Source organism: Struthio camelus, chromosome 4 (assembly GCF_040807025.1).
Source record: "Struthio camelus isolate bStrCam1 chromosome 4, bStrCam1.hap1, whole genome shotgun sequence".
NCBI classification, from domain to species: domain Eukaryota; kingdom Metazoa; phylum Chordata; class Aves; order Struthioniformes; family Struthionidae; genus Struthio; species Struthio camelus.
Window position 1 is genome coordinate 22,597,138 of NC_090945.1, and position 12,318 is coordinate 22,609,455.

General features: G+C 36.5%; 1 protein-coding gene across 15 annotated transcripts in view; it reads left to right on the top strand.

The window, feature by feature from the left end:
* Positions 1 to 12,318, top strand: part of CAMK2D (calcium/calmodulin dependent protein kinase II delta) — a 191,296-nt gene that overhangs the window by 16,198 nt on the left and 162,780 nt on the right. The window lies entirely within an intron of this gene.

Sequence of the window (12,318 nt, forward strand, 5' to 3'; positions counted from 1 at the left end):
CAAATGATGTCAGTGGGTAAACCTGTGTTTATGGCCTGGTTTACTTCTGACACAAAGGAATCACTGCAGGTAAACAGCAATCTGAATTAATTCATTAAATTCATGCATAAAATTTTACCTATGATGCTATAGCATGTTCCACTAGCATGCTGTTCTCTGCTGGGGATCTTTCAACATTGTGTTAATATGCCTTGTTTTCAGCTGATGAAAGGGATGTGAAGATTTACCTTTTACCATGCACTGAGTCTTAGTCTTCATACTCTCACTGAGAAATTTGTTTTCCATTATTTATTTTTTCAAACCATACTTAAATTGAGAATACTCATTTGTAGAGTTACGGATTTAAAGGGAGAAAGGTTAAGAACAGAAGCGTACTTCAGATAAACTATTTTGACAAGTAATTAAAGCAGTTTTTCCCTTTTTTTTGGTCAACACGATAACATGCTCTGTTGAATTTTGATACTTAAAATAAACCTCCGTCTTTTATGTGATTTTTGTAGATTTAAGTATCTTTCAATGTGAGAAGCTGAAGGAAAATCAGTATCGGACTACTTATGTGCCATAGTTTTGATGTATAACGGGGTAAAATCTTCAAATGTTAGGCTATATTAATACACTAAATGTATGATTTTTCAAGCTTTTATTTTGTACTTTCCTGATTCATACAGGACCGAGGTGATCCTTGGTGTAGTCCATTATTGAGTGGAAGTATACTAGGATGAATTTAACGCATGAGATGGAGTGAGGCAAGAATCGTACAAAGATTTTTCTACAAAATCAGCATGTAAGCCTATAAAACAAGGAGTTATAGTTTAAAGCTTGGTAACTGGATGATGAAATACCCTTTTTTTTGTCTGATACGCGTGATGCCTTGTCCATGAATGCAGAGAACACATTTCCATCTGTTTTCATGGGTTTCACAGATTTTATTTGTTCTCGCTTTTATTTTGTGTTTTTTTCTTTCTTTTTTTTTTTTTTTTTAAATCTACTAGGCATGTTTTGAAGAGCAAGCTTCTGAAATCTTCACAAATCTTGTTAGACAGCTCTTTGATTGCAGGAGGGTATCAGTTACTTGCAAAAACTAAGCATTAACAGCACCAAATTGTGAAACTTTGTCGCAGTTAATAATAGATACGCTTTAGATACTATTTGCAAAACCATCATTATTTCATTTTACTCGCACCTTAGTTGCTTTATGATGGAGGGGAAAGGAAGGTGTGATTTGAGTAACAGAAACAGTAATTATTATTTGTAATTGAAATCCCTTTATGGATTATTTCAGTATAGCGTTTTGTTACTAAAATGCTGTATAGTCTCTTCTTAAAATACTCTTAAGCTGCATTTAAAAGATTTGGGCTTTTTCTTCGCATTTATTAAGTCAACTTAACAAAATTGATATTAGAAAATCAAAGCTAGTTTGTATCAGTAGAGTATGTTCTAGACAAGCTTGCATAATTTGAGTATGCTGCAAACTTAGAAAGAATACACACACACACATATACATACATACATATATATATATATGTAGCATGCCCCTAAAATTAAGTGTAAGAGTGAACAAGCATGCAGAAAACTAAGAGTGAAGTAAAGAATGTATATTTGCTGATTATGGGTTCTGCATTGATTTATCTGATAAGTTGTTGGGATTTTCTCACATACTCTCTTATTAAGCGGTTTTTTGACTTCTTTGTGCTGTTTTCTTTATATGGAAAGCAGTGTAGATAAAACGAACTTATGAGGTAACCTTTTCTTGCCCTGTCTTTGCTAAATACAAAATAACTAACAAATCTTCTTTTCTTTTTTGTCTTTATCTGTACATCTTTTATTTTCTCTTTTGAGACTTCTGGCTTTGATCCACGTTTCTTTCATAGAATTGGATCCCATTTTCTTAGCAGATTTGGGCCTCTTTTTCTGACAGGAAGGAAAAGGCAATTCTCTCTAATCATAATTGAGAAGATCAGTTACTAATATATTTTGATTGGATGTGATTTTCACCGATACCTATGTTGACATTAGTTCTGTAGTGGCCAAAAGCACTGTGCCTTTGGTAGCAGTTTGATGGCAGCTGTGAGAAGAGGATGATGTTACAGTCCAGTTTCTTTCCTAGACTGCTTTTGCAAATATGGCCTACATATACCCTTCCCAGTCCTTTGCTGCAGTAGAAATATGAACCACTTTGTTTATAGGCATACATATTTAGTAAGTAATGTACAAATCAGCTGGAGGTTACCACTTTGCCTTTGCTTGATGCTCTCGTGAGCTTTCAGGGACCAGTGATTCCATTAGCATCAGCGCTACTAGAATGCGTTGTAGCTTTAAGCCTTTGAGGCTTCACCAGTTACTTATCTTCGTTCTTAGTTGGAAACTTCTGAAATACTTTCAGCATCTTCCTATTTTTGAAGAAGAAAGTATTTCTTATGAGCTTGAGTGTATGCGTGCATAAGGCATAGCCAGAGTCAACTAGACCAATAGCACCTTCCTGCAACTAGTTCCAACGGGCATAGAGGCTGAAAAACCCCACCCTTTTGGAACAGTATTTTAGTGGCAGAATTGAGTAATTTTGCTGTGGCAAGAGTATTGCAGTCTGTAAAGCTATCTGTGTAGAACGCTTTGTGATTCCTAAAGTGATTTAAAATACATTTGGTAGATGAATGAAATGTGAAGCATATAAGGTAAGTATTTTTCAGCTTAGTTTTTCATGACACAGAGATAAATATTTTTGTTGTGTCACTAGACCAACCGTTCATTTAATCAGGTACCTTGCCTCAGTCAGTGCCAGATATTTTACAGGAAGCCAAGCTATAATAAAACATTCTATATGGACAGGGGAAGAAAATAATTCTTCCTAATCTGTCAGAGATTCCAAATCTAGCTAGAGATCTTAATCTCTGAAGCATGAGAAATAAGAAACTCTGTACATTTAGCTGTGTTTTGTTTTTAAATGATAATTTCTGTCCTTCAGTACACATGCATGCATTCCCAAGCAGACAGTACTATCCTTAAGGGCATTTAGTTGTCTGTGAAGCAAGTGTCAGCTTTGTGTAGAAAAAAATTAAGCTTGTGATTTTAGCCACTTCCTTCAGTAATATTTTATTCTAGTCTGTTTATCAGGTTAATTATATGTTGAATAGCAAAATGCTTACTTTCCTCCACATGTTAAAGGTATATTTGACAAATGTGTTTCCCCAGCAGGATAAGAAAGCTTACCTACTAACGCGTAGTTTGCCTTTTAAATTGGTTTCTGTGTTCTTTCTGTCCTTCAGCTTAGTCATGACATACTGTTCAACTCAACATAGATGTTCTGATTTAACATGAATAAGTATAGGTTTTTGGTCAGGTGTCCTATTTTGAAGATTTGGAGCTGTGTTAACTTTTGTTTTTAGTGAAAAAACGGAGAGCTTTTAGATACTCCTGAGAATGAGGGAAGTACTTTGAATTCACTGTGACAAACGTTGATTGGTAGTAATTTATTTTACCAGCTTAAACTATATATGAAATGAATGTTCCTAGTGGCTGGTAGATAAATCCATAGCAAATCTTACATAATTTCTGTAATGCCAATTCCCTTTTTCTTTGCAAAGAGTTTATTTTTTCTCTCTTTATTTTGACTGTTGCTGCTTTCAGGGAAGGAGATCCTTTTTATAATTTATGCACTGATGGGACTTAAATAACTTATATTAGAATTTCGAGATGCATATATCACTCTTGTTATAATCAAAGCTTGTTTCTGGTGTGAGTGATGGGAGATACATAGTTGAAAATTGAGGACATACCTTAAAATGTTTCCAGCTGAGGAAAAAAAATATTCCAGTGTACTACAATGCAGTTACCTTCACATGCTTCAGAGAAATGTCATCGACATTTAGATCCGTAGCTGAGAAGCGATAATTTGTACACGTTTTGTTTTTAGAATATCCTTAAAATTGAAGTTTATGGAAGTGTAGCTATTGATTACAACGGACACATGACCCAAATCCGACTTGTAAAATAGCTCCAGGGGACAGAGAGAGAATTAGAAAGGTATTTGCCTTATCTGTCATGTGAGTTTGTTGGAGTTAGAAAAAAATCTGTAAGAGATGTTTTTCTATCCCAGTTGACAACATTATTAAGCATGTCTGTAGTTGTGGATCAGTTGAATGTATTTGGCTCTCTTGGGAGTTTCCTTTTTTCTCTCACTCTATTTGACCGCTACTTTGGCCTAGACCCACCCTCTCTCCTTTCAAATCTCTTCCACTGATATGTTAACAGCAAAGTTATTCTTTGAGATTTATTTGGTTGCCCCTTCTTTTCCTGCCACTTTCTATCAGAAGTTGTGAACTCTGGCCCTGATATGTGCTTCTATTTTGTATATTTGTTTCTGCAAACTGAAGACTTAGCTGCATATCTGAATAGCTCCTCTTTCAGAACTGCTGCTCACTCTGGCTACGGGGAGAGAGAGAGGAGAAGCAGAGACGTGGAAAATATTAGCTGGATATCTTTACTTTCCAAGCTGATCCTGAGTTTTTTTTTTTTTAACCTGGGTCTGAGAGACCAGGAAGCGGTCTTTCCTGGAAGTGTTTGCTACTTGTGTCAAATCCATACTTTCAGACAAAATCTTTCGTTCAAATATGAAAACAAGGAAATAAGCACAACAGTAAACACTTCACCTTTACCGTAGATTTGTTCTGTCTGTTTGCACATAGTACTGTACATAGAAAACATTGGTTTATGTATGTTGTAATGTGAAGCCACAGGTCATCTAAGGTATTTCAGTGCCATCTCTCTGGCTTCACTGATAGCAAGTTAGAAGTATGCTTGTATTTTGTAGGTTATATATATATATTTTTATTTGAGTTGTAAAGCACCTGATCTGACAGATTAAAAAAATACAGTTAGTCAAATATTTTGTTTTGCATTTGCAAATATTTTCACATACTTGTGCTTCATTTGATCTCCTTAGAAATGTAGGCCAGGGTGCTTCAATGGGTTTATGGCAGTCTCCCTTCCTCCTTCATATACAGTTATTGCACATTTGCAGGATGCTTTGTAAGGGTAATGTGGGGATTTTGAGAGATTACCAACAAAGCATAATAACTTCCACTGTTGATTGAAGAAATTTAACAAAACCCCAAGTTCAAAATGGTAGCTGCTTTTGTTTAGTTCTTTATTAAAAATAATTATGCCTTGAATTTGAAGAAACATCTGCTACGTTTTAGAAAGGCACAGAAATGCAATCTCTCTGTTCCTTTCTGTATATGTGCGTTTTTGTGTGTATCTGTGCATACTCCTTCTCTGTTTTTTCCTACTGTTATGGGAAATACCTTGTGTATAGTGTCAGAGAAAGTGGAGAATTCCTGTGTAGCATGGTTTTGGTATTTTCTTCCAGGGAAGAAACTTAAAATATTTTATCCAATGCTATTTTCTGCATTGTTGTCTACTTGTTCTAGAATGCTTTGAGTGTCAGTTGTTCTGGGAATCATAAAATTTTTTTTAAAGCTTTGCCTTAATTCCTGTTGCCTTTTGGTTTAAAGCTCATGAATGTATTCTGTGGAACTGAGTTTACTCTAATTTCTGTTAGATCTGTTGCTTCTGTAGATGCTGCTGGATGGAAGCACTAGCTGTATTACCAAGAGTAATACGGTCAAAAGCTGGGTAGGGGCTAGTTTGCACTACATTTGTAAATTTGCCTATGTACCTTTTTCCTGAGTTAGCTTTTATTCTGATCCAGGGCCCCTTCAGTGGAAATTGAGAGGCATAAATTGTGCTGCATGGTATATTTGTTTTTCATAATTAGGTTTTTAGGTCTAGAAAATGGTAGTTAGTACTGCTGAGCAGTTTATAACAGATCAATCCATCAGCTGTTGGTGTAGGCTGATTGTATTTGGTAGAAAGCAGCTCTGCCTATCTGAAGATTATTGCATGGATTCCTGACCTTTCATAAGTAGCGAGCGTTTCACAGAGGACTGGAAGAGTAAAGCAGCCAATCTTAATTAAAAAAAAAAAAGTGTCAGAAGAAACAAGGTAGATTTTATTTAGTGATGAAATGGACACTATGGGTATTTGCTGATCAAGATAAAACATTTTATCTTGTGATGGGAGGCATCTTTTTTATTTTTACAGCTCTGCACCAAGAGTTCATAGATTGTTACAGGAAGTTAATATGCTGGTGATAGTTTCCAAGAGAAATGTCTGGCATCTGTAAGATCAGAATCAATTTATGTTTTGGCAGTCACCTTCACCTTGAATGTAGAGCATGAGTGTTGAAAAAGTTCATAGCTGGTCATGTGTCTTCTCTTGAACAACTACAGTCAAATCAGTCAATTGAGCTGGCAGTTGGGCATTCCCCCTACGCCCACTCCAGTCTTAAACGCTCTGTTTGCCTGTATAGGGAGCTGATTCCTTTCATAGTGTATCACTACAGTGTCTTCTACACACAGTTGGCAGTGCTGTGGAAAGAATGGCTGTGGTTAGGTTCAACTGAATGTAGAACTTAATCCAAACCTATCTTTAATCTGAGGTGGTTATGTGCAGAATTAAAAACTTCAAAATCTGGTCCAGAAGCAAAAACATATAAGACTCACTGAATGTTTGCTGGATTGAGTGAGCACGTGGATGGATTGTGACAGAGGTGTAAGACTGATTGAGGAATATATCAAACCCTGGTAGTAAACTTAATTGAGGGTTGTTTTGTGTGTAGTCCGCAGGCAGTTGTGCAGCCCTTCAGAACGGCTTGTCCAATCCTGTGGCCTCTGGCTGGCAGCTCTCCTTACCGGTGAAATTCTTAAGTTGGTTTATACAGCATTATGGGCAATGAATTGGGTCATGTGGTAGAAAGTTGTCTGTTGCACATCGTCCTTTCTCTGTGCGCTGCAGTGAGCAGCATACCTTGCACAGCAAGGAAGATTAACAGACCTTGATGTAATTGGAAAGGGTAATATGCCTGCGCTGTAAAGTTTCTTCATCTCAACACATAAAAGGAAGAGAAACAAACTTAGTGTATAAAGCTCATGTGTTTGTAGCAGGAAATCTATTGCCTGTGTTGTCAGAACTTTGCTCCTGATTTAATTACGGTCAGAAGCTGCTTGCTTGTAAATTTTTGGCAATGTGAATGCAAGTGTTGCAGCAGTAGTCACGTTGCATATTCATGTTGCTGCATGAACAGATGGGGTTCCTACATAATACCCATATTTGACAATCTGATGGGATTTGTGAAGCCTAAGCCTTCATTTAAATTTTAACCTCTTGAAGAGATAGGTTCGCGATTTACTCAGTCAAGAGAGGCCTTGAAGTTAACTTGCATTGCATAGCTGAATTCAAGGCAGTGCTTATGTGTGGTTTTGGTTTGGGAGATTTCTTGTAGGTTTTAACAGGATATTGCTTGTTAGAATAAATAGTCACCGATTTAAAAGGTATCACTTGGAGCCTTATTCATTTGGCTGATTTTTATTCATATCCTTCAATAAATGAAGATCTGTTTTATAAAATGTCAGGTAACATTGATAAAGTTCTGTTGGTGTGGTACTGCATTGCAGGAAGGATTATGTGCTAAAGGGTGGATGACCTTTGGTTTCCCTTAGTGCAGCTGCAACTGAACTTTAGTAACTAGTGCCAGCACTGAACTTCAGTTATTAAATCTGGCTGTAAAATTTGTTTTCTACCTTCTTTTCTAGAAGGTTGTCACAGATAGGTGCCTCCAAGATGCGTGTAAATTTCAGTGCAGGAAAAAAAAGCTCAAAAACTACACATTTTGATTTATTTGTGAAACACTTGAGTCATGAAAATGTGAAGATCACCTTTTTTTTTTTTTTTAATACATTGTGCATATTCTTTGAAGTTAAAAAGTGAAACCCTGTAGGGTTGATTGCTTAGAATTTGCTTTCTCTATACTGCAGGGACAGGTATGACATTTTGGATAGGTTTGTCTTGCTATGTCCACGTGAGACTATCTGCCCTCCTGAGCATAATGCAAGAAAGCATTTTTCCAAGGCTGCTGTTAGTGTGACTACTCAAAAGGAAAAAAAGGTTGCAGAAGAAGTATATGAAAATATATGTATGGGATGAGAAAAGAGAATGCTTTTTTTCCTGAATGTTTTTTATTTTTTCTTCCTTGAATATTAGCAGTAGTTTCTATTTAAAAATGTTGTCAATGGAATATGATTCAAATTCAAATGTTCATCTTATAGAAACAGCCCGTGCTGATATTCATCATTTACATTTAGTAAATTTTAGCATGTTAAAAACATTTCTAGTTGCTTCCCAGTATTCCTCTTCTAAAGCTTCTCGGTATTCTTTCAATAATGTAGAAGTGAAAGTTTTATAAGATGATGTGTGCTGGTGCTGGGTGGAGGAGGAGCCAAAACCTGCAGACGTTTAAAATAAACGCACAGCATGTTATGCGCCTTCATATCCTTTGTACGTTTTTGGAGTGGGGTGGGGGGAAACCACCCCTATAGCCTCAAGTGTTTGCCTGTTAGCCTCAGAAACAGATCCAGAAGAGCTTGTGTGTACCCAGCCAGCTAATTTGCTGTAGGAAAATGTTTCATGCTAAAACACCTGTTAACTAACAGAATTTTACCTGTAGTGAGGGCAAGAATAAGTATCTTAAATTCTTGTTTATTTGTGGTTAATATGATTTATCTATCTAAATTAAGTAATAAATAGCGTTCAATACTGTGTTAATCGAAACATGTTTCCTAGTGAGATTCATTTGCCCAGAGTATTAGTAGCTTCTGTGACCCATGACGAGTGGATGTGTGTTAATGTTACAGATGTTTTGGGTACCAGACTGCTGGCTCAGCTAGTCCTATGTGCTGACGGTAGCAAGCTCAATGTGTCTCAGAGACAATTTTAGGGAATTTGAAGTAAGGGGACATTTGTGGGCAAGGGCCCACAAATTAAGGTGCATTTCGAATCTATAATGGATGGAGATCTTTTAAGCCTAAAATCGTGAGATTTAATATTCTTTCCACATCTTTCTGCATTAGTTTTATTACGATCATGAGATATTCTACTAGCCATATAAATCTCAGGAAGTTGTTAAATTGCAACAGCTTTCCTACTCCTTAAAGTACAGAATGTTTGAAAATGTATTTTCTTTGTCTGCTTTAAATACGATTGATTCCCCTCCATCTCCCAACTATCTTTCTGTTTTAGCTGAAGAAGAGTAGTGGAAAATCTTGAACAGTAGGAATTGCTTGTTACGGGTTATTAGTATTTAGCAATACTAGAAGTGAAAGTCAAGTTTAGAGGTACGTTTTTTTTCTTCAGTGGTCTGTTCTCATCTTCCTCATCTTACATAACAATTTCAGTTCAGCTACAACTGATAATACTTTGCACTTTCAAAGCACATTTAGCTGCAGTCAGACTTCTGCAGGGTGAGAGAACATCTGAGCATCTATCTGTACGGGGTTGGCCTTAAGTGAAAAATAGGAAATAAAATTAATGTGACCTCCATGGTGAGGCTGAGTCCGTTGACAGAGTAAACTACCCGATAAAGTAATCATGTTCCATCTTAATTGGAGAGTGAGGGGCATAGTTCTTTTTGTGTTACTGAAGAGATAGTTTAGTACTGCACTCTTGATTAGAAATTTTTTCTGATTTACAGCCTAAGTTTTACGGTTTTCTTTTTTTTTTGTTCCCTGTGCTAACATTGTCCTGTAGATAATTCTTCACCCTTTATCAGCTTATTTATTGAGGGCCAGCTTGTTTCCATTCCACCTTTGTTTTTAACAGCCATCTTCCTTTAGATTTCTCTTGTATGATAGGTCTGCCATTACCATGGTGTTCCTTCCTTACGTATGCTCTGTTCTAGGTTAATTTTTATTTATGGGCATTTGGGATGGGTGATCGAAGTTCATCAAAAAAAATTTCAGATGAGCTCTCATGAGTGGCTTTAGTAGTTACATGTGTCTCCGTGGGAGGATCTTGTCTCTCAAATTCCAGAACTACATTTAGCTTTTTGACGTAGGTACGCTGTTGATGCTTGTAGCCATTCTCTTGATTTAGGGATTTTCTTGTCTTTCATCTCTTTCCCTGAAGATCTACCTAATAGAATAATTTTAATTAGTCCCTAAAGTAAAAGACAGTGACTTGTAATTCCTGTTACTACATTTTCTTCCGCTTCTATTATTTTGGTCTTCACGTTCATCCAGTTCCTACTATTTGGTAATATAGTCCTTGTTTGTGCAGTTATCATGCTTATTCCCCTTAGTAGTAAAGCACAGACAATGTTAATGCTGATCTTGAGACTGCTCTTTTAGGAACTTCTTTAGTAATCTCACTTCATCTTTGCTTTTCATCACTGTATTTCTTGTTTCCTTTCTTACTGATTTCATGGCTAGTCTGCTAATCTCCATGTTTACTAATCCCCACATGTCTCATTTTCTTTGTTTCTGCATCTTAAACAATGGAGCCTTGCAGGAGGAATTAATCTAGCTTGGAAAAATTCTTCAGAGTAACGTTTAAAATGACTTACTGTACGCAACCAGTAACTGATACACGTAGATGTGAGTAGGCACTTTTTTTTTTTTCCTTACATTCTTTCTCAAGATCATGAGTTTTTGAGAACTATGGCAAAAAACCTGTTCTTTCCATTATGGGAATGTAATTCAGTTTCTGACATGGTAGCTTTCCACAGCCTGCTGTTACTCTCACCTCTGTGCAAGGTCGACTGGAAACTGCTGTGAAAATAGCTCCATGAAATGAAGCTAAATTAGGAGTAGTTTCTCTCGACTGTTGACTTTGGTTCTGCAACCACAGATGCTCTTCTATTTAACAAAAAAGCTAAAGAAAAATGAAAACAAACTGCAAGTGTACTTAGAGCAGCTTAGTTCGTTCTTTAAAGAAAAGTTGTATTGATTCATACCCTGAATAAATTGAAACTTACTTTCAAAATGAATTTGCTAATTGTTCTTGATTGGTTCAGTGAAAATACAGTGTGTAAAAATGCATAACTAAGTCAACACCAATTTTGAATTTTTTTTTTTAGTGCATTGTATGTAATTTTTTTTTCCCCTTAGAAATCTCTTATCTTAATGTTTCTCAGACTCCAGTTTATAGACAACTGGTCGTTCATAAAACAATGATAGTGGTCAGTAGAAACCTACTGAACAAGGAAAACGTGCGAACTGCCAGTTACAAGACCCGCACTGTGTGCAGTTCTCTTGGCTGGCTCGTATTTATAGCACTTTGTGAGAAATTCTGACAGTCAGCAGTGAGCATGTTGATGTGAGAGACTGTGTAAGAGGTCTGAAAAGCTGCTTGTCTTGGGTAAATGTGCTCGTACTCCATGGCACTACCTGTTAGAGCTGCTGCTGGGAGAACAACTGGCAGAGACAGCATTGAGAGTGAGGTGCCTCACTTTCCTGAGCTTTCTTTGGGAACTGAATAACTGATGTCGATTCTGACTCTATGGCAAAATGCATCTAGAACTTGTGCAAACTGGGCCAGTTAGGTGGTCTTAAAGTCTCGAATGCAGTGAATGTGTCTTTCTGGAATGTAAAAGTTCATTGAAATTAGGTTAAGCCTCTATAGTTAGATCTTGAAAGCAAGATAATACTTCAGTGTATCAACAGTGCTTTGTATTCAGCAGTAGAGATCAATGTGACAACAAACATACTGAATATTGTTAACATAAGTGAACATTCACAAGCTCAGTGCCCAGGTTTGCATCTGTCCCGTTCTTTCTCCTCTGCAGGAAACAATCTTTTTTTTTTTTTATTAATAACTATTTGAAAACATTTTCAGACTTAAAGTATTCCTCACTAATAAACGAGAAGGCTTCGTATAAAACCGCTTACTGTTCAGCATATATATTTCTTTTAATTGGAGTGACATTTTTTAAAATATGGGAGGTGTGTGTTTAAGTGGATGAAGTATTAAGCTCCCTTGCTTTTGTATATATTTAAGTTGATTGGTTAGTTTCACGTTCCTAATAGTAGAAGACTGTCTTCCTTGATGTTGGCCTTGTTACATAATAAATATTGGTAGTGATGGATCAGAAAAAAATGATTCCAACCAGATTAAAAAGCGAAACAAATTCCTGTTATTTTCAGTAGACTCTCAGTTTGAGAATTCTCTCTCTCTCCCACTCTCCTTCCCTCCAGTGAATGATTGATGTTTCAGAGGAGGAGGTGGGGAAGGAAACCTGTACAAAGAGAGTAATGTTCCCTTGTAGGACATTGTACAAGCTGCAAGACATAGTTTTTAATAAAAGGGGGAAAACCTGAGAATTGCTTGATTCCAGTATTGAAATACAAAGGAGAGGTGTGAAACAAGTCTATGGTAACTCAGAATTAGCACTAGCACCTTTAGTAAAAAAATATAATTGCATAATCATAC